Below are 25530 nucleotides of genomic sequence, written 5' to 3'. Positions count from 1 at the left end.
TGATCCTAACTCTGTGCTTCTGTAACACATTATTTGCCTGTTAGCTGCCCAGTGTAGCCACCTGGATCATTCTTTCTTTCTTTTCTTTTCTTTTCTTTTCTTTTTTTTTTTTTTTTTTTTTGAGACAGAGTTTTGCTCTTGCCACCCAGGCTGGAGTGCAATGGCACGATCTCAGCTCACTGCAACATCCACCTCCCAGGTTCAGGTGATTCTCCTGCCTCAGCCCCCCAAGTAGCTGGGATTACAGGTGCCCACAACCACGCCTGGCTAATTTTTGTATTTTTTAGTAGAGACGGGGTTTCACCATGTTGGTCAGGCTGGTGCCAAACTCCTGACCTCAGGTGACTGGATCATTATTTCTGTATACATCCGTCCCTTCTGCTCAAGCATAAACTCAGTGAGAAGGCAGGGGTGGTATCTCAGTCATCTGCATTACCTCCTGCAGGACCTAGCATAGTGCCTTCCACTTAGTATTTAAATACTTAAGTGTGCCTTCTCCAGTCTTAAAGAACAGCACAATAAAGACATGAACATGTGGGTCTCACAAGAATGTGGGTAAGTGAACCCCTAAACACACAGAACAATACTCAACCTCTGTTGTTCACAAAGAAGTAAAAAGGAAACAAATAATGAGGCACTCCTTATATCTCTGAGGGAAAAGCAAATTTAAATAATGACAATTTTTGATGCTGGTGTATACATGGTGAAATTGACACTCTCAGAGTTCTTTATACCTGAAGGTAGTGTTAATGTTTTTAGTATGCAATTTGGCAGTAATATTGAGGGACATCTAAAATGTTCAGCTGCTTGTCCTCACAACCCAGCTTCTAGAAATTATAATACTAAGCAAATAATTGAAAGGAAAGAAAAGGCTATATGAAAAACATGGGACCGGGCATGGTAGCTCACACCTGTAATCCTAGTACTTTGGGAGGCGGAGGGGGGCAGATCACTTGAGGCCAGGAGTTTGAGACCAGCCTGTCCAACACAGTGAAACCCTGTCTCTACTACAAATACAAAAATTAGCTGGGCATCGTGGCGCACACCTGTAATCCCAGCTACTCGGGTGGCTAAGGCACAAGAGTCTCTTGAGCCTGGGAGGCGGAGGTTGCAAAGAGATCACGCCACTACACTCCAGCATGTGTGACAGGAGTGAAACCCTGTCTCAAAAACAAATAACAATGACAAATTGTCAATTGTATTTTTTTAAACAAGAAAAACAACCAAAATCTACCTCTACCTAGCTTGCACTGGCATGTTGTTAGTATTTTTGTTCCCCCTAAAACTGGCAGGGTTTTACATTTTTGTTTCTTTAAATTTCAGCATTTTGGTCCACCTGGACAGGTTGTCAAAAGACCTAGATTCGAATAATCCCAACACTTACTGGCCAGAACTGAGCAAATCACTCAACTTACTTGAGCTTCATTTTTCCTCATTTGTAAAAAGGTCATCTTCTATGGCAATTATAAGAATCCTATTAATTTGTTCAACAAATATTTATTGAATACCTTATTTGTGCCAGCTAGGCACTGGGGAGAAAGAAATTAAACTCTTGCCCTTGAGTTTGGTTGGGGAAAGAGAAAGACAGAGGAGAGAGAGGACAAATTCAGCAAGAAGTGGTAAGTGCTGTGATACAGGTAGGCACAGAGGAGTCGGCCAACCCGGACTACATGAAAAAGCAGAGCTTGTCAGAGAAGACTCCCTGGAAGAAGTGATAGGTGAGCTGTGTCCTGGAGTGAGCCAGAGATGGGCGCCAGATGGGGGAAAGGTGGGATGGAAGTCAGGAGTAGGGTGGAGAAGGTGAGAGCAGATAAACACAAGGGGACCTGACAGATTATGTCACTTTCCCAGAAGCAAGGTGGCTGCAGCACGGGTCTCTGCTGGGTGTGGCAGAGTGGATCCAGGTGAGTATGGTACGTGATGTGATGTTTAACAATCTAATTATCCCGTTTAAGTCTTAAGACAGTCATCTCTAAATGGAGGATAATAATAATCCCTACCTCAAAAGGTTGTTGGGAGGATTAAGTGAAATGAGCTTAACAGAGGGTAAGCCTTCAAAAGCACCCTCTGCAGCCATCTGCGGGGAAAGGTTGCCCTTGGCTGTGCCTGGCCGGCCAGGAGGCTTTTGGAGAAATTATGTCTGCTGGGATCTGCTGCTTTGGAAGATTTACAGGGGCAAAGACAATGGCATCACCAAGGACCTCACAAGGCAAACACACACCAGGGGATGTCACAGCTCCATATAGGAGACGGCACTTGAGCTGAGCCCTGAAGGGATGGTTGAGGTTTTTAAAAAATAATGTTGCTTTATATTCACAAAAGTAATGCATGTTCATCTTTTTAAAATTAAGAAAGTATGGAGAAAATATCTCAGAATCCAAGCTCCTCTCAACAGAGGGAACAACTGTTATCTTTTTATCCTATTTGCCTCATCTTTTATCAGGGTTCTTTCACACACAAGCACATACATATCTACACTTAAAACATGTGAGGGTCATACAGTCCATCCTAGTTTGTAACCTGCCCTGTTCATTTTGAAGAGGACCCGTCAGACTCTGGGAGGAGGCCACCAAGGGAGAGGGTACTCCAAGAGGCAGAAGCAGCAGGAGCAAAGGCAAGGAACTGGGACCTGGGGCCCAGGGAAGACGCACGTGGTCCCATTGGTGGAGCCAGGGAAGCTCGCTGTTCTGGGATTCCATCGCAGCGTCTCCCACTCAAGCAATACTGCCTTTGTTATGTCAGATTTTTTTCCCAACTAAACTTTGTTATGGCCCCATTTCTGAGTATCAGTAAATAAAAATAACTTGGCTTTGAGGACAGGCAGACATGGGTTTAAATTCCAGCATTGCCCCCAACTGTGTGGACTTTGAGCAGCAACTTGACTCATCCAAGCCTGAAGGCCCTTATCTAAAAAAATGTGAATAATAACTTATGTCACAAGGCTGTTTTGAGGATTAAATATAATATGTTAAGAACTAGATACAGTTTTTAAAAATGCCATACTAATAATAGCATTCATTGGTCAAGTACTTAAGCCAGGCACTACACATCACTTTTCATATGCTACCTCATTTTATTCCTCCAAATATTGCTATGAAGAAGTTTTATATCCCCATTTTATAAATAAGGAAACAGATCTTCGGTGAGGGTGAATAATTGCATGAGGCCATGTAGCTGGTGAATGGAAACAGGACCTCGCTAGGTGCTCAGCAATCCAGTGGCTACTGATAGTGTTTAGAAGAGAACTGGTCTACCCCAAAGCCAATGTGGGCCCTCCAGCTCAGTCAGCAAACAGGTGCTGTCCACCTCTGCTGGCTCCTTTCCTTAGATCACTGGTGACTTTGTGCCCAGGGTCTGAATGCCCAAGCCCTTTTCTTCTGAAGTAGGAGGTGTGTCACACCCAGGCCTGACCCTCCTATTTGATGGCTCTCTATCTCAGTTCTCCTGAAGTGCTGGCTATTTATTTACTCATTCATCAGATATTTATTGAGTGTCTACTACATTCCAGCCCCATGACAGGTGCTAAAGGGTAAGAAAAAACAGACATAGTCACTGCTCTCTTGAGGCCATAAATTATCAGCCAATTAAATGTAAGTCCAAGCCAGATACGGTGGCATGCACCTGTAGTCTCAGCTACTCAGGAGGCTGAGCTGGGAGGATCACTTAAGCCCAGGAGCTCCAGACTAGCCTGGGCAACATGGCAAGACCCCATTTCAAAAGTAAAGTAAAATTAAAATAAAACAAAACAAAAAGAAACCCCAAACTTTAAAATTAAGTCCTAGGCAAGAGCTGTGAAATGCAGGTCCAGGATGCTATAGCAGCACCAAGTGTGGGGTGTGAGCCTGGCTTGGGCATCTGAGGAGGAGCAGCAACCTTACCTAGGAGAAGAGAGTAGAGAGTAGGAGAACACATTTTAGGTAAATAGCCATAGTTGATAGAGACTTTAGGAACTGGTCCTGCCAAATGCCTTTTCATTTTCACTGGGAGACATGCCTTGAACCAAACAAGATTCATCCTGTAAAGTATCATTTTAGGCCAGCAGGATTCCTGGAGCCATTCGCAGGCACACCTGCAGTGCCCCCCTGACGGTCCTGCCAAGGCTGGAGAGCAATGGTCTGCTTTAAAAAAAAACTCCTGCCAAGATGCTGCCCCAGCGCCTGGTCTTCTTGCCACTCTGTTCTGCTCCCACTTGGCAGTTATGATTCCTAACACGGTGCAGAGGTCTCAGTCCAGTTTGCAGTGGTGAGCATCTCTGCTCTCCTCTCTGCATCTACCTCCTGATATAAACTCTGGGGCCAAATTTCCAGGCTCAAATCCCAGCTCCACTACTTATTAGCCACGTGACCTTGAACAACATTTTGGTTCCTCAGTTTCATTATCTGTAAAATAGGGATAATAATAGTACTAAGCACATACAGCTGTCATGAGTATTAATTGAACCACTTCCGGTTCAAAGGACTTGCTATCTAAGTGTTCCCTGCTCCTATAATGGTTATTGCTCCTCCAGAGGGACCATGTGCCTGAGGTTTGGCAAGCCCTGCAGCAGGGACAGGGTTATTCACTCTGTGCTCCCTCAGCACCCTGACTGCTCCCCAGCAAAGTCCCCATGGCAGAGTGTGGTCGCTGCCCATGGATCATTTTAATCCATTCAGGCTGCTGTAACAAAATACCACAGACTGGGTGGTTTTTAGACACAGAAATTGATTTCTCACAGTTTTGGAGGCTTGGAAGTTCGAGATGAAGGCACCAGTGATTTGGTGTCTGGTGAGGGTCTGCTTCCTGGTTCAAAGACAGCTGTCTTCTCGCCCTGTGTTCACACATGGCAGAAGGGGTGAGGGAGCTCTCTGGGGCCTCTTTTATAAGGGGACACTAATCCCATTCACAAGGGCTGAGCCCTCATGACCTAACCCTTCCCCAAAGCCTCATCTCCAAATACCATCACATTGGGGGTTAGAGTTTCAACATATGAATTTGGGGGGATACAGACATTCAGTCTGCAGCACTGACCACTGGGTCTGCCTTGTTAGCTTGTAAGCTCTGCAGGGTACAGACCTTGCTCACCGTTGTCTCCAGCACCCACATGTGGTAGGGTCGGAGGAAGCACTTGTGGAATGAGTGAATGAATAAAATGACACCACAATTAAAAGTGGAGCCTTCCCATCTGATTTCAGTAAGCATACAAAACAGCAGTACCATCGGGGAATGTTTATTGAGGACTTATATTGTGCCAGGCACTGTGCAAAGCTCTTCATGGTATGGCATTTAGTTTTCACAGCTGCCCTAGACAGTGAACAGTTTAACGCACGTGAAACATCAAATGCAGTGCCTTAGTGCTTAATCAATGTCAGGCCTAATGATTAGTATTATCCCCGTTTACAGAGGAAGAAACTAAGGCTCAGAGAAGTGAAGGAATTTGTCTGAGGTCACACAGTGAGTGGCAGAGCAAAGACAAGGACCTAGGCTAGTTGATGTCAAAACCTCCCCAGACCCAAACATTTATAAGCCTCATTCTGTCTTCAAACTCATAGTACCGGACTGAAGATTTTAGAGAAGTTATTATCTGCCTCATCATTTCCTTTCTGCCTCCACGTCAAATGAATTCACATTTGGGAATCTATTCTAGAATATTTCCTGCCTGGAGTCAGTGTGGCAGAGTTTAATATTGAGGAAACACATTTCTAAATTAATTACTTCTTTTCAAATCCCAGGAAAGGTTCAAGTTTATGTGAGTCTCAAATTTCACTTCAAAGTTCTAATTCTATTTCCTTTCATTATACTGACCTGGCTGCACCTGGCCAGAACTCACCTGTTGGGAACATGGGGCTGCCAAACGTTTCATTTCCCCTCATTCACCTCCTTTCCAGCCCCTGCAAAGGGCACCAGCTGATGAGCAGGGTGACTGGCACCCAGGCCTTTGGCAGTGGGCATCAGCCTCTGGCAGCAAACCCTTCTCCCCGTGGGAACGAGGCTAAATCCCAAACAAAACTGTGATGTTGGCAGCATTTGCTGTGAGGGGCCCACACCTGCTTCCTCTCGCCTCCTCTGGGTGAATTCCTTCATAATCTTGGAGTGAGAAAGAGGCTGTCTAACTTTGATACAAAATCACAAAGCCATAAAAGAAAAGATTGATAAATTTTACTATATAAAAAATCCAAAATTTCTATGTGAGGGAAACAAAAACCACAACATGAGTACAAAGATAATGACTCACTCGGGAAAACTGCAATCATTCCACAGACAATGGTCTCATCTGCCCACCATAGAAAAGAGCTCCCAAAAAAATAGCAGGAAAAAGACCAAGAACCAAAAGAAAAAATAGGCATGCACATGACACACAGTTAATGGAAAAAACACAAATGCTCTTAAAAGGTGGAAAGATGGTCAGTTTTAATCAATAAACATAGAAATGACACCAAGATGGCATTTCTTACTTATCAGATTGGCAAAAATCCAAATCACAACCACACAACTCTGCTGTGAAGCTATGAGAAACATGCACCCTCCGACCTTGCAGGGGGAGAGCGAACCGTGCCTCCTGGCCAGACAGTGGCTCACACCTATAATCCCAGCACTCTGGGAGGCTGAGGCAAGAGGGTCATAGTGAGACCCCGTCTCTACAAAAAATTTAAAAAATTAGCTGGAAAGACTGGGCATGGTGGCTCATGCCTGTAATTTCAGCACTTTGGGAGGCCAAGGTGGGCAAATTGCTTGAGCTCAGGAGTTTGACCAGCCTTGGCAACATGGTAAAACCCTATCTCTATAAAAAAATTAGCCAGGCATGGTGATGCACACCTGTACTCCCAGCTATTCAGAAGGCTGAGGTAGGAGCCATCACCTGAGCCTGGGAAGTTGAGGCTGCAGTGAGCCAGGATTACACCACTGCACTCCAGCCTGGGTAACAGAGCAAGACCCTATCTCAAAAACAAAAACAAAGCAAAACAAACAAAACCCAGGGCTTCCCTGTATGGAAGGTCATTTGGCAGAATCTACTGAAATCCCACGTACCCTTTATCCAGCAGCCCCAGGTCTGTGAACTGATCCTACAGCTTTACCTGGACATATCCGAAATGATGCATACACAAGGTTATTTGTTGCAGCTTTTCTGTAGCAGCAAAAGTTTGGAAACAGCCCAGGTGTTCATCTGGGTAACTAAATTAGAATGCATCCTCACAATGGGATACTATGCAAGTATTTTTTTTTAAAGATGAAAACCAAAAAAGAATGAGGACGCTTTCTATGTTCTTACTGATATGGAACATTCTGGTTTTTATTATTAAGTGAAAAAAGCAAGTCACAGCACAGTGCATATAGTATGCCACTTTTTTGTGTTAAAAAGGTAACAAATGGGTGGGCATGGTGGCTCATGCCTGTAATTCCAGCACTTTGGGAGGCCAAGGCCGGTGGATCACTTGAGGTAAGGAATTCGAGACCAGCCTAACCAACACGGCAAGACCTTGCCTCTACAAAAACACAAAAATTAGCCAGGCATGGTGGTGCATGCCTGTAATCCTAGCTACTCAGGAGGATGAGACAGGAGAATCACTTGAACCTCGGAGGTGGAGGCTGCAGTGAGCCGAGATGGCACCACTGCATTCCAGCCTGTGACACAGCGAGACTCTGTCTCAAAAAAAAAAAAAAAAAAGGAACATATATTTGAATTTTTCATTTGCATGCGGAAATACTCGAAGAATATGTAAGTAACAAAAGTGTTAATACTAGGAAGCTGGGATAGAGTGTTGCAGGGGGAAGTTGGAGGTGAGACCAGGACTTCTCAATGAGTACCTTTTAAAGCATTTTGATTGTTGGACCATATGGCTGTATTATCTATTTAAAACTATTCTAACTTTTAAGCATGAACAAATTAAAAAGACCCTATAGGGGAGGGGCATCCACAGGAAGAATCTACTCAAATGGATAAGTGGTCCTGGAGTGCCAAAAACTGGAAGCAAATTATAAACACCCATAATCTAGGGAGGCTTTATGGTCTATTTTGTTTTCCTAATATCCATATGCTTACTGAGCACCTACTATGTACCAGGCCCTACTATGTTAAGTGCTGGTGAGTACAGTCAGACATAGTGCCTTCCCCTCAAGTATTTTGGCCCCATGGAGAGACTAAATGGAGGGTGGAGGGGCCCTGGCCTGGCAGTGTGCTCAAAGCCCAGAGGAAACGGTACGTCCTTCTTCCCCAGAGGAGTGGGGAAGGTAAGCTGGTGAAGAGAGGACAGATAGACTGACACTGCGGGCAGAATGGGCAGCCCTTGATGACACTGTGGGCATGGAGGTGAGGAAGGGGAGGAGCCAAGGAGGTCATCTTAAATCACAGCCTAAACACTGGGGCCGCACCAGCCAGGTAGCAGTCTCGAACCTGGGTTCCCAGCCAGCACTAAAACTGCAGCAGACACCCCATGGGGGCAATCCAATTCTTTGCAAGTGTCCCAGGAGGTCTCTCCTGTTGAATCCTGTCCTGGACTCTCAGTGTTGCCCTAGCTCTAGGAGCTGCCTGAACGCCTTTCTGCTATTGGCAGGGCATTTGGCCTACATCTCAATGGAAATACAAAACAGCTCCTGACCACCCTGAACTTCCTTCTTCTCCTGGAGACATTCCATCTCACCATAGTCTTCTCTTCTCCACAACAGATAAGGCCGAGCAGTTCCTTCCGTCTTTTTTAGTAAAGAATTTCAAATAAGGTTTAATGACATTTCCTCTTCTCTGGAAATCTTTTTATGAAGTTATAAGAAACCAAATTGGATAATCAACTAAGACATGCTGAGTGAGGTGAATGGAGTGAGAGAGAGATGTAACTTCTATTTATGTAGCCTTGAATTGTGATGTGTTTTTTTGTTTTGTTTTGTTTTTTTCTGAGACGGAGTTTCACTCTTGTTGCCTAGACTGGAGTGCAATGGCGTGGTCTCGACTCACTGCAACCTCTCCACCTCCCAGGTTAACGGAATCCTCCTGCCTCAGCCTCCCAAGTAGCTGGGATTACAGGTGCCTGCCACCATGCCTGGCTAAGTTTTTCATTTTTAGTAGAGACAGGCTTTCACCATGTTGGCCAGGCTGGTTTTGAACTCCTGATCTCAAGTGATCTGCCTGCCTCAGCCTACCAAAATTCCGGAATTACAGGCATGAGCCACTGTGTCCAGCCCGCAATGATATTTTAATACAATAGTGATGAGTCACCTTAAGTGGTGACCCCAGATTTTCTATGCCATCACGCCACTGAATTAGAACTTTTCCCTACCATTTGCTATAGATATCCTCTGTCCCCACTGGACAGTCAGTAACAGAAGAGAGTAAAGGAAGAAGTGTACACTCAGAGTGAGGAACATGGTAAGACAGGAGAATGGCAGTGGCTAGGAGCTGTCAAAGGGCAGAGGGAATGGGACACAGCATGGACTGTCTCAGGAGAGGAAGAGCCTCATTCCATACATTCCACAACAAACATGCACACATGCATGTGTGTGTCTGATACCTCGTGGAGGGAATTGGAAGGTTCTGGACTCCCGCCTAGGATACGGGATGGAGTCATTTCATTTAGACGTTAAGGAAATGGTGACCCGAAGGCTAGAGGACTTGGGCACCTCTTGGTTACATTTGACTTATTCTGTCTCTGAAAGAGGGAAACAGGAATCCCAAAGAATCCCACTGGGTTCCTGCTCTTTGGACCCATCCTATCCTCCCAGTTTCTCCAATTTCTTCAAACCCTCTAACATCTGCCTAGTCTAAGGCCTCAAACTTGGAGTAGGTAGCAGCCCTGATGTGTCTGCTGGCTTGAATCCACCTGCATAGAACCTCCACGCCAACCTTCTGAAAACACCACTTTGATTTGTCACTCCTCAGCCAGCTCCTTCAGTGGCACCTCAGACCTCAAACTCTAGACCCCTTGTTTGGAATTCAGGTCCCTCAGTGATGTGGCCCAAACTCATTCCTAGCCCTATTTCCCATGATTCTTCAACCTCTCTGCTCAAGCCAATCTGGAAAACTCTCCAAGCTCAAGACCAGTCTCGTAGCTTTCTGCCTCCCCCCATCTTCCCATCACTGCAGGAACCACATGGATCCTTTGAGGCCCAAGGCAAATGTCACCTCCTCCAAGATGCCTTCCCCAGAGTCACCTTCCAATCTTGTGACCTCTCCCAGACTTTAGCATGCATAATTAGTAAATCATCTGCAAGTATTGTTAAAATGCAGAGCATGTTTCAGTGAGTCTGGGATGGGCCTGAAATACTGCATTCCTAACAAGCTTCCAGGGAGGTCTATGCTATAGGCCAGGATCACACTTGGTGTGGCAAGGTCTTAAGTACAACTCATATCATTTGAATGAAGTCGATCACATATGACCTTGCATTGTTAATATTCAAGTATGTGCCTTAACTTCTCTTCTAGATTGAAAATTCATTGAGAGCAGGGATCCATGGAAAAGACAGTTTATGTAGTCAAAAGAGAGCCAGCAATAAAATCGGATAGCTCTAAATTAAAGTCTTAACTCTACCATTTACTTGCTATGACATTGAATAAGTCACATAATCTCTGAATCTCAGTTTCTTCATCTGTAAAATGGGGAGAAAAAATACTTTCCCTCCAGAGGATTAAAAGAAATCATGGTTGTGATTATGCCCAGCATACTGCCTGGTGCTGAATATATTTTAATACTGGCTCCCTCCTCTTTCTTTCCTTATATAATTTTGGGATTTCCATGGAGTCTAGCATGTAGTAGGTGCTCAGGGAATCTTCTGGGCCCAACTTTTGCAGAAACTTCTGTTCTACCCATACAACTCTGTCCAATCCACACTGCTGAGCTTTCCTCTCTGGATATGATGCTCCAACAGTCATGGACTTTTTAATATTTTACAGTCACAATCCTCCTGTTTGTTGGTGAGTATGCCATGAGAAGCATACATATCTACTGACATCTGCTAGGGGAAAAATGCAATTGTTTAGATTGGAAGTGAGAATTCATGAGACCTGAATTATGGTAAATAACCCATCCACTCTTGCTCGGTTTCTTCACCCATCAGGCATTTAGGACTTGACCCCACTGGTCCAGGGTTTTCTTTCCAACTGCATTCCATCAAAAAATATCAGTCCCATATCACATTTCCTCACGCTCACTGAATCTCTAGCGAATCAACTGAATCAATCTTTTCTGGGTTGCTAAAGGGACGTAACAGAGCATTTGACAGATATCAGAAGACCTCAGTAACAGTCCTGATTCTGCCACTAACAAGGAGTGTGATCTCTGGCAAATCACATCCCTTCTCTGAGCCTCAGTTTCCTTAACTGTAAAACAGGAGAGTTGGGCCAAGATGATCCATAAAATCTCATACTATTTTATTCTAGGCTAACAAACTGAATAGCCTCCCATTCCAAGCAACACATTTTCATTTTGACTAGGTCCCTGGTGCTGATACTGAAAGGCTCATGCCAGAAAAAGCAGTCCTCTCAGTGGGTAGAATCTTGACCTCTCTGAAATCACACCCCAAGAAGGCATTTTTTCAATTGGCCTGGTCCAGAGATACACTCTATGGCAGGCCAGCCAATAGCCAATCGTTCATTTTTTCCTGCTTGCTAATCAAACCCCAGTTTTATGCAAGGCAATATTATGATAGCCCAAGAGGTAAACCATGATTTTTCTAACCAAGAGTTGGTAAGCTTTTTCTGCAAAGAGCCAGATAGTAAATATTTTAGGCTCTGTGGGCCACATATGGTCTATTCCTTTTCTTCTTCTTCCCCCCTCTGCCCCACCCAACACTCTTTAAAAATGAAACAAAAAAAAAAAAGCCCGGGCGAGGTGGCTCACACCTGTAATCCCCACACTTTGGGAGGCTGAGGCAGGCGGATCACGAGGTCAAGAGATTGAGACCATCCTGGCCAACATGGTGAAACCCCATCTCTACTAAAAGAAAATACAAAAAGTAGCTGGACATGGTGGTGCGCTCCTGTAGTGCCAGCTACTCAGAAGGCTGAGGCAGGAGAATCGCTTGAACCTGGGAGGCAGAGGTTGCAGTGAGCCAAGATCGCAACACTGCACTCCAGCCTGGTGACAGAGCGAGACTCCATCTCAAAAAATAAAACAAATAAAATAAAATAAAAATGAAAAAATTATTAGATCATGGGATGTATAAAAACAGCCCAAGGCTAGATTTGACCTGTGGTCAGTCCAATTATCATAATCTTATTCTTTGGACAAATCCTCTTTCATCCTTCCTTTTAGCTATAAATGATAGAGTTCTGGACAAAACCAACATAAAATAAGTCTATTGAGGGCTTCTGGGAAAGATTTTGTTGTTTTCTGATAAAAGAGAGACACACAAGAAGAAAAGTAGCTGGCACCTCCCCTTGTTCCATTTTCCTGTCTTAAATGTGGACCTGATGCCTGGACCTGCAGCAGCTGCCTTGTGATTATGAGGTACTAACACGGGGACAAAATACCAACAATGTGGGGACTCAGCAGAAAGACATAAAGAGCCTGGGTCCTGGAGGATGCTGAGTTGTTGAATAAACCCCGGAGCCTCCTCCTTCCCATCTTTGGTTAAATAAAATAATAAATATCTACATCATTTAAACCATCAGGTTTCTGTCTCTTACAATCCAAAGCATTCTGCTGGATTTTTGTTTTTTTGAGATGGGGTCTCACTCTGTCACCCAGGCTGTGTGCAGTGGCATGATCTTGGCTCACTGCAACCTCCACCTCCCTAGCTCAAGCAATCCTTCCAACTCAGCCTCCTGAGTAGCTGGGACCACAGGCCAAAGCATTCTTAACATGCTAAAGCAGAGTGGTTTTTTCTCTCGTAAGTAATTTTTAAAACTTCAACCACGTCCTGTGCCAAGTACTGGGGTTACAACAGTGAACCACACAACATTTCTGCCTTCTTGGGGTTTTCTAGTCTAGTAAAGGAGATGACAAGGCACAATCAAATATTGACACTCCAGATCAATCACTAAGCAAGGGTGATGAGCTCTACTCTTGGTGTTCCTACTGGCAAATTATGAAATCTCCAGTGGCAAGTCTTTGAAACGTGAGGGTTCATTACTTTCTGAGAGGCAGACAAGTGCAAAAAACACTATAAAAGACTAATGCTGGGCTGGGCACAGTGGCTCATGCCTGTAATCCCAGCACTTTGGGAGGCCAAGGCGGGCAGATCACGAGGTCAGATTGAGACCACCGTGAAACCCTGTCTCTACTAAAAATACAAAAAATTAGCCAGGTGCAGTGGTGGGCACCTGTAGTCCCAGCTACTTGGGAGGCTGAGGCAGGAAAATGGTGTGAACCTGGGAGGCGGAGCTTGCAGTGAGCTGAGATCATGCCACTGCACTCCAGCCTGGGTGACAGAGCAAGACTGTGTCTTAAAAAAAAAAAAAAAAAAGACTAATGCTGAAAGGCAGACATATAGACCTGAGTTCAAATCTCAACTCTACCACTTACCAGCTATGTGACTTTGGGCAAGATTCTTGACACCTGCTAGGGAGAAAAAATGCAATTTGGGCAGGGTGCAGTGGCTCATGCCTGTAATCCCAGCACTTTGGGAGGCCGAGGCAGGCAGATCACGAGGTCAAGAGATCGAGACCATCCTGGCCAACATGGTGAAACCCCATCTCTACTAAAAATACAAAAATTAGTTGGACGTGGTGGCACGTGCCTGTAGTCCAAGCTGCTCAGGAGGCTGAGGCAGGAGAACTGCTTGAACCCAGGAGGCAGAGGTTGCAGTGAGCTGAGATCACTGCACTCCAGCCTGGCAACAGAGTGAGCTAGACTCTGTCTCAAAAAAAAAAAAAAAATGCAGCGTGGAGTGGGCTAAGGACTTGAAGGGAATTTGAATGCAAGTATGCTTGAGCTTCAATTTCTATATATGTAAGCTAAAGCTCATAATCATAAGCCACCTCTTTGGACTATTGTGAGGAAGAAATGAGATCATGGAATTAAAGCACTTCTTATTGTTCAATAAATGATAGCTATATATACATATTAACTATAAAAATATACATATATACAATTTTGCTTAACAATAGTATTCTTAGAAAGAAAAAAGACTGGAAGGAAACACAAAAACATCAAGAATGGTTATCTCTACGTAGTAGGATTAGAGGCAATTCTTTTCTTTCCTCAGATATTTTTCCAAATATATGTACATGTAGCTTACAGTTGTGGGACTGTAAGTTATATTTTTTTAAAATATGATCTTTGTGTTTTGAAAATAAATGCAAAATGTGAACTGAAACTTCTTTATTCTTTTATTTGGACAAGAGTCAGGTGGCCCATGTTCTAGATCTAGCACTGGTATTGACTTCTTGTATACGCTTAGAAAGCCACTTCACTTCTCTAGGTCTCAATTTCCTTGTCTAAGAGTTGTTGATAATCAGACTTCCAGTTCCCTCCATGATAAAGTAGCTTGCACTAGATTTACTCACCCACCAAATTGTATAAGCTAGATAAAATATACAAATAGCTATTTGAAAACATTGGAGAGCAATAAATGCAGACAGGACTAGAGGAACTACAAGCCTTGAAAGAAAGGAAGCACCAGAAGTAAGCTCTACAGCCACCTTGGCGTTTTCCTGAAATGCCAAGATCTTTCCAAAGATCTTTCCCGAAAGATCTTTCCAAATTGCTACACTGGGAAATAGAACCCAAGCAAAGAGTATAGTCTATTGAGCTAAGGAGAGTTTGGGGATGACAGAGTAGCTAATATCTAAGGAGCAAAATCCCAAAGAGAAGAGAACTTTAAACAAAGAGACAAACATACTTGTATTCAAATTACCCCTCAAGTCCTTAGCCCACTCCTAAGCTATACATGCAGATTGAGAAAACAAGAAACTGAGGGAAAAGTAGCAGCTTAGAGACTAAAGAGACAATCATTAATTGGTTAGGGTTGGAGTCCAAGCTGGGTCAAAGTAAAGGGAAGTTGGTAAACACCCAGTGCTTTCAGCAGTGAACCCAGAAAGGCCAGGCTTTAGGAATAAAAATCACACCCTAGTAGTACAGACAAAAGTGAAATAGACTAGACTTAAGCAAGGCTTGACAAGATTAAGGAGATCTGCTAGCTCTCTCTCTGCCTGCTAGAACAAAACTCAACACTTGCTGTGTTGTGGGAAGTCAGGGACCCAGAACAGAGGAACCAACTGGAGCCGCAGCAGAGGAACATAAATTGTGAAGATTTCATGGACATTTTTCAGTTCCCAAATAATGCTTTTATAATTTCTTATGCCTGTCTTTACTTTAACCTCTTAATCCTGTTATATTCGTAAGCTGAGGATGTACGTCACCTCAGGACCACTGTGATAACTGTGTTAACTGTACAAATTGATGGTAAAACATGTGTGTTTGAACAATATGAAATCAGTGCACCTTGAAAAAGAACAGAATAACGGTGATTTTTAGGGAACAAGGGAAGACAACCACAAGGTCTGACTGCCTGTGGGGTCAGACAAAAAGAGCCATAGTTTTCTTCTTGCAGAGAGCCTATAAACGGACATGCAAGTAGGGAAGATATACTAAATTCTTTTCCTAGCAAGGAATATTAATATTAATATTCCTTGGGAAAGGAATGCATTCCTGGGGGGTGGTCTATAAACGGCCGCTCTGGGAGTGTCTGTCTTATGTGGTTGAGATAAGGACTGAGATATGCCCTGGTCTCCTGCAGTACCCTCAGGCTTACTAGGGTGGGGAAAAACTCCACCCTAGTAAATTTGTGGTCAGATCGGTTCTCTGCTCTCGATCCCTGTTTTCTGTTTTTTAAGATGTTTATCAAGACAATACATGCACCGCTGAACATAGACCCTTATCAGTAGTTCTGCTTTTGCCCTTTGCCCTATTCCCTCAGAAGCATGTGATCTCTGTTCTGCTTTTTGCCCTTTGAAGCATGTGATCTTTGTACCTACTCTCTGTTCTTATATCCCCTCCCCTTTTGAAACCCTTAATAAAAAACTTGCTGGTTTGAGGCTCAGGCGGGCATCACGGTCCTACTGATATGTGATGTCACCCTCGGTGGCCCAGCTGTAAAATTCCTTTCTTTGTACTGTCTCTCTTTATTTCTCAGCCGGCCAACACTTATGGAAAATAGAAAGAACCTACGTTGAAATATTGGGGGTGCATTCCCCCAATATTGTTGGAGAAAGTTAACATCCTTCACCCAGAGGCTCTTCAACTTTGCATCCATAATGTCCAGCATTGGATAAAAAACTATGAGGTATTATTGAAAAACCTCAAAAGGACCAAAAATACCTGAAATCCAAGAAATAGCCAGATAATAGAAATAGATCCAGAGATAATTCAGATACTAGACTCATCAGACAGGAACTTTAAAACAACCATGGATAATATGTTCGAGGAGATAGAGAAAAATATGGGCAAATTAGAGGAAATGGACAAAACAGATGAAAAAATGGAGAATATCAATCAAGATTTAGAAACTATGAGAAAAGAATCAATTGGACCACCTACCACAGAAGAATACAATATCTGAAATTAAGATAACTTGGATGGGCTTAATAGAAGACTAAATATGATAGAAAATGGGAATTTAGAACTGAAAGGCAGGTCAATTAAAAAAATACAAAACTGAGGTACAAAGAGATGAAGATGGACAAACCAGAGCAAAACATAAAAAAATGAGGTATAATCGAAAGGTCTAATATTCATGTAACTGCAGCTCCAGAAGATGAGAAGAGTGAGGGAGACAAAATATTTGAAGAGACAATGGCAAAGAATCTGCAAATTTGATGAAAGACAACACACAGATTCAAGAAGCTCAGTGATCCCCAAGAAGAATAAAACAAGAAAGCCGTATCTATGCACATCATAGTCAAACTACTGAAAACCAAAGGCAATAAAAAATTTTTAAACCAGCCAGAGACAAAAAGACACATTGCATTCAAAGAAGTAACAATACATCTGATGACTAACTTTTCAATAGACATTTTTGGACCCCAGAAGACAGTGGAATGATAACTTTAAAGTGTTGAAAGGAAAATTAAAATTAAAAAAAGTCTCACCAACCTAGAATTTTATCACCAGCAAAAATATCTTTCAAAAATATATGTGAAATAAACATGTGTTTCATGATCTTCAGTATACTACACAGTATGATAATAAATCTGCAAGGAATTTATCTGAGTTAAAGAAAAAATGATTCCAGATGGAAGCATGAAACTGCTGCAGGAGAAAGAACCCTGGAAAGGGTAAATTTGTGAATAAATAAAAATAAATATTAACTGCTTTAAACAATAATAATTATGCCTTGTGGGGTGTATAACACATGTACAAGATGTATCCATTAAAACCAGAGCTCAAAAGGTGAGAAAGAGGAAAATGAGGTTAAAATGTGATGGTGCTCTTTCACTGCGCTTGAAGTGGGGGAAGAAGTAATGTGAGGTAGATGTATTAATAATAATTAGTGAAGAACGCAAAAATGCATATTGTAATCCCTAATAGTACCACTCTAAAATAATGTATAATTGAAAAGCTAGCAGAAGAAAACATCAAATATTTTTAAAAACTCTATTAATCCCTTCCCAAAAAGCTAAAAAGTAAGAATAAAGGAATAAAGACAGATGGGAAAATAAAAACTAAATAGTAAGTTTGTTGACTTAAACTCAATAATGTCAGTAACAATATTAAATTTAAATGGTCTAAATTCAAAGATTATCAGACTGGGTTTGGTTTTTCAAAAAAGCTATAGTGAAAAACTTTACTAAACTAAATATAGTAAAATTATATAGTAAGATTGAAAATAAAAAGATGAAAAAGATATACCATAGCAACCCATGTATAAAGAAAACTGGTGTAGCTGTATAATATCAGACAAAATAGACTTTAAAGCAAAAATTCTTACTAGAGATAAGGTAGAAATATTTAACAATAATAAAAAAGCCATTTCAATAAGAGGACATAGCAATCCTAAATTTCTAAGAAATTAATACTTCAAAATATATAAAGTAAAAATTAACAAAACTAAAAATATCAATAGCCATAACCATAATCAGAGCTGGAGATATTAACATATCTGTCTCAGTAACTGAGAGAACAAACAATAGCAACAATAAAACAGTAAGGATATGGAATATTTAAATAACATAATTAACCAACTTCACATAACTGTTATCTATAAAACACTCCATCCAGTATACATTCAAAATGTACATTCAAAATGCAAAATACTCATTCTCCTCAAGTGCACATGGGCATTAACCAAAATAGACTATATGTTGGGACATTTAAAATGTACATTCAGCTGGGCGTGGCGGCTCACACCTGTAATTTCAACACTTTGGGAGGCTGAGGCAGGTGGATCACTTGAGGTCAGGAGTTCGAGACCACCCTGGCCAACATGGTGAAACCTCATCTCTACTAAAAATACAAAAATTAGCCAGGCGTGGTGACAGGCACCTGTAATCCCAGCTACTCGGGAGGCTGAAGCAGGAGAATCTCTTGAACCTGGGAGGCAGAGGCTACAGTGAGCTGAGATTGCACCACTGCACTCCAGCCTGCGTGACAGAGTGAGGCTTTGTCCCAAAAACAACAACAACAACAAACCCAAAATGTATATTCAAAATGCAAAATATACATTCTTTTCAAGTGTGCATGGACATTAACCAAAATAGACTATATGTTGGGACAGACACTAAGTGTCAACAATTTCAAATTTTGAAATAATACAGAATGTGTTCTCTGACCACAGTGGAACTAAAAGAGAAATCAACAACAGAAAGACAATTAGGAAATCTATGAATGTTTGGACATTAAGCAACAGATTTCTAAATAAACCATAAGTAAAAGAAGAAATCACAATAAAAAATTGAAAATATATTTAACTGAACAATAATGAAAGTGTGATATCAGAAAAATGTTGGGATTAATTAAGCAATGCTTAGAGGAAAATTTATGACTTTAAATGTATATCTTAGAAAAGGTTGAAAATCAATAATCTAAGCACCTATCTCAAAAGCTAGAAAAAGCATATTAAACTGAAAGAAAGTAGAAGGAAGAAAGAAAAATAAGAGCAGAAATGAATGCAATTCTTAAAAGATATAAATTGAGAAAAACAACAAACCCAAAAGTTGCACCTTTGAAAAGACTAATAAAATTGATAAACCCTGGCAAGACTGATGAAGAAAAACAGAGAAAACATAAATTGCCAATATCAAAAATGAAAGAACATCAACATAGATGTCAAAAACAGACAAAAGTGGCCGGGCATAGTGGCTCACACCTGTAATCCCAGCACTTTGGGAAGCTGAGGCAGGCAGATCACAAGGCCAGGAGTTCGAGACCAACCTGGCCAAATGATGAAACTCCATCTCTACTTAAAAAAAAAAAATACAAAAATTAGCCGGGCATGGTGGCGCACACCTGTAGTCCCAGCTATTCGGGAGGCTGAGGCAGGAGAATTGCTTGAGTCTGGCAGGCATAGGTTACAGTGAGCTGAGATCACACCACGCCACTCCAGCCTGGGAGAAAGAATGAGACTCTGTCTCAAAAAAAGTAAAGGCAAAAGTAATAAAAGGAAAGTTTGAACATTGTGTAAATAAACTTGAAAATTTAGATGAAACAGATTCCTTAAAAGTAACAATTTACTAAAAGTAAAAAAAGAAATAAAAATATAAATAATCCAATAACTATTTAGAAAATTGAATCCATCATTAAAAACTTTCCCTCAAAGAAAATTCCAAACCCAGTTGTTGAATTCTTCCAAACAATTAAGAAATAAAGAATACCAATCTTATATAACTCTTCAAAACAACAGAGACATAGGAAACTTCCTACCCCTTTTCATGAGACCTCTGTAATCTTGACACCAAAACCTGACAAGAACATAATAAAAAAGAAATATCATAGGCCACAAATCTCATGAACATAGACGCCAAAATCCTTAACAATATCCAGCCTGAAATATATAAAAATCACACCCAGAAGTATATAAAAAAGATAATACTTCTGACCAAGTGTGATTTATTACAGAAATGCATGATTGGCTTAACATTCAAAACTCAACCGATGTAATTCTCAGTATTAATAGAATAAAGGAGAAAAATATATGATCATCAAAACAAATGTAGAAAGAGTGTTTGATAAAATTCAACACCCATTTAAGAAAAGTCTCTCAGAAAACCAAAGACAGAAGGGAATTTTCTCAACCTGATAATGAGTATCTACAAAAATCCACAGCAAACATCTCACCTAATGGTGAAACACTAAATGCTTTCATCACTTAGGTTGGGAAAAAGGCAATGATGCCCACTATCACCACGTCACCTCAAAATTGCACTAGAGAACCCAGCCAGTACATAAGACACACAAAAGAAATAAAAATACAAAGATTATAAAGGAAGGTGCAAAGCTGTCATTATTCTCAGGTGACATGATGATGTTCATAGAATGTTCAAAAAATGCAAATTTTAAATTCATAAGCACATTTAGCAAAGTGGCTAAATACGAAGTTATTATCTAAATAATTGCATTTTCATATGCTAGCAACTAACAATTAGGAAAAACTTTAAAATATTACTACTTACATTAGCATTGAAAAACATCAATTATCTAGGAATAAGTCTAAAGAAAGATGTGTAAAATCTCTACAGTGAAATCTACAAAACACTGCTGGGAAAAATTAAAGATGATCCAAATACATGGAGGCCCTAATACAACATATATTAATTGGAAATTTGATGTTGTTAAGGTGTTCTTCCCAAATTTATTATAGATTCAATGCAATCCCCATCAGAAATCCTAGCAGGTATTTTGCATATGTGAAAAAATGACAACTAATTCTAAAATCAATATGGAATTGTTAAGAATGTAGATTAACCAAAACAATACTGAAGAAGTAAAGAAGAACAAGAGGCCTTATGCTACCAGATATCACGACTTATTTTATAGGTGCAGTAATAAAGACTGTAGTATTAGCCCAAAAATAGTAAGACCAGCAGTTTGGAATAAAAGTCCAGACCCAGATCCAAATATATATAATCTGCCAATTTATGACGAAGGCACCACTGAAACTCAGTGGTTAAAGGGTGACCTTTTCAAGAAATCGTGCTCTATCAGTTGAAAATTAATAAGAAAAAAAAGAACTTTGATTACTCCTTCACACCATACACAAAAGTTCCAGATGAACTATTGATATAAAAATGAAAGGTAAAATAGTAAAGCTGCTAGATGATATGTTGAAAAGAACTTCATGAACTTCGTAAGCAAAAATTTCTTAATAGGATACCAAAGCACTAACTATAAAAGAAAAACATTAATTGAATTTTATTAGAATTAAAAACTTATGTTCATAAAAGTTATTATGAGAATATAAAAGCAACCCACAAACCAAGAGAACATATTTGTAATACTTTTACCTGACAAATATTAATATCTCCTATTCAAGATATAAAACCAACTCTTACAAACCCTTAAGGAGAAAACCAACAACATAATTTTTAAAAACACACAGGTGGCCGGGCGTGGTGGCTCACGCCTGTAATCCTAGCACTTTGGGAGGCCGAGGCGGGTGGATCACGAGGTCAGGAGATCGAGACCATCCTGGCTAACACAGTGAAACCCCGTCTCTACTAAAAATACAAAAAAATTAGCCGGGCGTGGTGGCGGGTGCCTGTAGTCCCAGCTACTCAGGAGGCTGAGGCAGGAGAATGGCATGAACCCAGGAGGCGGAGCTTGCAGTGAGCCAAGATCGTGCCACTGCACTCCAGCCTGGGCAATAGGGCGATACTCCTTCTCAACCAAAAACAAAAAAAAAAACCACACACACACACAGGCAAAAGACGTGAAGAAGGGACGGGCACAGGGGCTCACGCCTGTAATCCCAGCACTTTGGGGGGCCGAGGTGGGTGGATCATGAGATCAGGAGTTCGAGACCAGCCTGGCCAATATGCTGAAACCCAGTCTCTACTAAAAATACAAAAATTAGTTGGGCATGGTGGCATGTGCCTGTCGTCCCAGCTACTTGGGAGGCTGAGGCAGAAGAATCACTTGAACCTGGGAGGCAGAGGTTGCAGTGAGCTGAGATCATGCCACTGCACTCCAGCCTGGGTGACAGAGTGAGACTCCGACTCAAAAAAAAAAAGACATGAAGAGGTAATTCACAAAAGATACAAATGTCTAATGAGCATATAATAAGATGCTACAGTCATTATTTATCAGAAAAAATGCAACCAAAATGACATATGCTATACACCCATGAAAATAGCTAATATTAGAAGGAATGGCTATCCCAAATGTTGGCAAGGAAGTGAAATACTGAAACTTTTATAAATTGATAGTGGGAGTCTAAATTGGCACAACTTTAGAAAACTTTAGAAAACTGTTTCGGCAGTATCTACTAAAACTAAATATACCTATACATTATGATCTAGCAATTCTACTCCTGGGAACATACCAACAAAATAAGTGCTCATGTTCACCAAAAGATATACAAGAATGTTCAGAACTCTAATCCTCAAACTCCTTCAAAATAATGAAAGAGGAGGGAACACATTCAAATTTATTCTATGAGGCCAGCATTATCATGATATGAAAGCCAGACAAAGATACTACAAGAAAAGAAAACTACAGACTAATATCCCTTATAAATATTGATGCAGGCCAGGCGCGGTGGCTCACACCTATAATACCAGCACTTTGGGAGGCCAAGGAAGGTGGATCACCTGAGGTCAGGAGTTGGAGACCAGCCTGGCCAACATGGTGAAACCCCGTCTCTACTAAAAATACAAAAAATTGGCTGGGTGTGGTGGTGGGCGCCTGTAATCCCAGCTATGTGGGAGGCTGAGGCAGGAGAATCGCTTGAACCTGGGAGGCAGGGGTTGCAGTGAGCCGAGATTGTGCCATTGCACTCCAGCCTGGGCAAAAGAGTGAGACTCCATCTAAAAAAAAAAAAAATTGATGCAAAAATCCTCAGCAAAATACTAACAAACAGAATTCAGCAGCATAGTAAAAGGATTACAGATCATGACCAAATGGGATATATTTCTTGAATGCAAGGATGGTCTGGCATACAAAATCAATAAATACATTATATTGATTGATTTTTGTTTGCCAGACCATCCTTGCATTCAAGGAAGGAAAGCTACATAACCATCTCAACTGATGCAGAAAAAGCATATGACAATACTCAACACCATTTTATGATAAAAGCACTCAATAAACTAAGAACAGAAGAGCATTACCTCAACATAATAAAGGTCATATATAAAAAAAACAACAGCTAACGATGGTGAAAGACTGAAAGCTTTTTCTCTAGAATCAGGAACAAGACAAGGTTGCCTGCATTCACCACTTCTATTCAAAATAGTACTAGAAGTCCTAGCCACAGCAATTTGGCAAGAAAAAGAAATAAAAGCATTCCAAATTAATAAAAAGGAAGTAAAGTTATTTCTTTTCACAGATGAAATCATCTTTTTTTTTTTTTTGAGACGTAGTCTAGCTCTGTCACCCAGGCTGGAGTGCAGTGGTGCAATCGTGGCTCACTGCACCCTCTGCCTCCCAGATTCAAGCTATTCTCATGCCTCAGCCTCCCAAGTAGCTGGGATTACAGGTGCCTGCCACCATGCCCAGCTAATTTTTGTATTTTTAGTAGAGATGGGGTTTTGCCATATTGGCCAGGCTGGTTTCGAACTCCTGACCTCAGGTGATCCACCTCCCTCGGCCTCCCAAAGTGCTGGGATTACAAGTGTAAGCCACTACACCTGGCCGAAATGATCTTACATGTAGAAAACTCCAAAGATTTAACACATACCCAAACACAAAAGTACTGTTAGAACTAATAAATGAATTCAGCAAAGTTGCAGGACACAAAATCAGCACACAATAATCAGTTGCATTTCTATACACTAAGAATGAGCAATCTGAAAAGGAAATTAAGAAAATTTCATGTACAATAGCATCAAAAAGAATAAAATACTTAGGAATAAACTTAACCAAGGAAGCAAAACACTTGTACACTGAAAACTAGTAAATGTTGTTGCTGAAAGAAACTAAAGACACCAAATAAATGGAAAGACATCCTGTGTTCATGGACTGGAAGACTTACTATTAAGATATTAAAACTACCCAAAGCAATCTACAGATTCAGTGCAACACCTATCAAAACCCAAGTGGCATTTTTTTTTTCAGAAATAGAAAAATCCATTCTAAAATTCATATGGAATCTCAAGGGACTTTGAATAGCCAAAACAATCTTGAAAAAGAAGAACATGAAAGGTCACACATTTCCTGATTTCAAAACTTACTACAAAGCTACAGTCTAGTTCTGTCATAAAGACAGACATATAGACCAATGGAATAATATGGAAAGCCCAGAAATAAACCTCCACATACATGATCAAATGTTTTTTGACAATGGTGCCAAGACCATTCAATGGGGGAAAGAATAGTCTTTTCAACAAATGGTGCTGGGGAACCTGGATACCAACATGTGAAAGAATAAAGCTGGACTCCAGCAGGCACAGTGGCTCATGCCTGTAATCCCAGCACTTTGGGAGGCTGAGGGGGGCAGATCACGAGGTCAGGAGTTTGAGACCAACCTGACCAACATGGTGAAACCCTGTCTGTACTAAAAAAATACAAAAATTAGCCTGGCGCAGTGGCATGTGCCTGTAATCCCAGCTACTCAGGAGGCTGAGGCAGGAGAATCCCTTGAACCTAGGAGGCAGAGGTTGCAGTGAGCCGAGACAGCGCCACTGTACTCCAGCCTGGGCAACAGAGTGAGACTCTGTCTGAAAAAAAAAAAAAGAATAAAGCTGGACTCTTACCTAATACCAGATACAAATGTTAGCTCAAAACAGATCACGAATCTAAATGTAAGGTCTAAAACTGTAAAACTCTCAGAAAAAAAAGGCAAAAGCTTCACAACATTGGATCTGACAATGATTTCTTAGATATGACACTAAAGGCACAGACAACAAAAGAAAAAATAGTTAAATTGGATGCATCAAAATAAAAATTTCTGTGCATTAAAGAACACAATCAACAGAGTGAAAAGGCAACCCATGGAATAGGAGGAAATATTTGTAAGTCACATAACTGATAAGAGGTTAAGATCCAGAATATATAAAGAACTCCTACAACTAAACAACAGAAAACAACCTGATTTTAAAATGGGCAAAGGACTTAGACATTTCTCCAAAGAAGATATGCAAATGGTGAATAAGCACATGAAAAGATGTTCAACATCACCAATCATTAGGGAATTGCAAATGAAAACCACAATGAGATACCATTTTATATTCATTAGAATGGCTATTATTTAAAAAAAACAGAAAATAACAAATGATGACTAGGAAGTGGCAAAATTGGAACTCTTGTGCCTTGCTAGTGGGAATGTAAAATGATGCAGCCACTATGAAAACCAGTTTTGTGGTTTCTCAAAAAATCAAACACAGAGTTACCATATGATCCAACAATTTCATTTCTGGGTATATACCGCCAAAAGTATTAGGAGCAGACACTTGAAAAGATATTTGTATGCCTGTGTTCAAAACAGCGTTATTTACAATGACCAAAAGACAGAAACAACTCAATTGCCCATCAA

General features: G+C 41.0%; 1 protein-coding gene across 5 annotated transcripts in view; it reads right to left on the bottom strand.

Moving 5' to 3' along the window:
- Nucleotides 1-25530, bottom strand: part of RFX4 (regulatory factor X4) — a 179250-nt gene that overhangs the window by 125973 nt on the left and 27747 nt on the right. The gene's annotated exons all lie outside the window — the stretch shown is intronic.

Source organism: Gorilla gorilla, chromosome 10 (genome assembly GCF_029281585.2).
Source record: "Gorilla gorilla gorilla isolate KB3781 chromosome 10, NHGRI_mGorGor1-v2.1_pri, whole genome shotgun sequence".
Taxonomy (NCBI): domain Eukaryota; kingdom Metazoa; phylum Chordata; class Mammalia; order Primates; family Hominidae; genus Gorilla; species Gorilla gorilla.
Note: the sequence above shows the minus strand (reverse complement) of the source record. Positions and strands in the feature narration are given on the sequence as shown.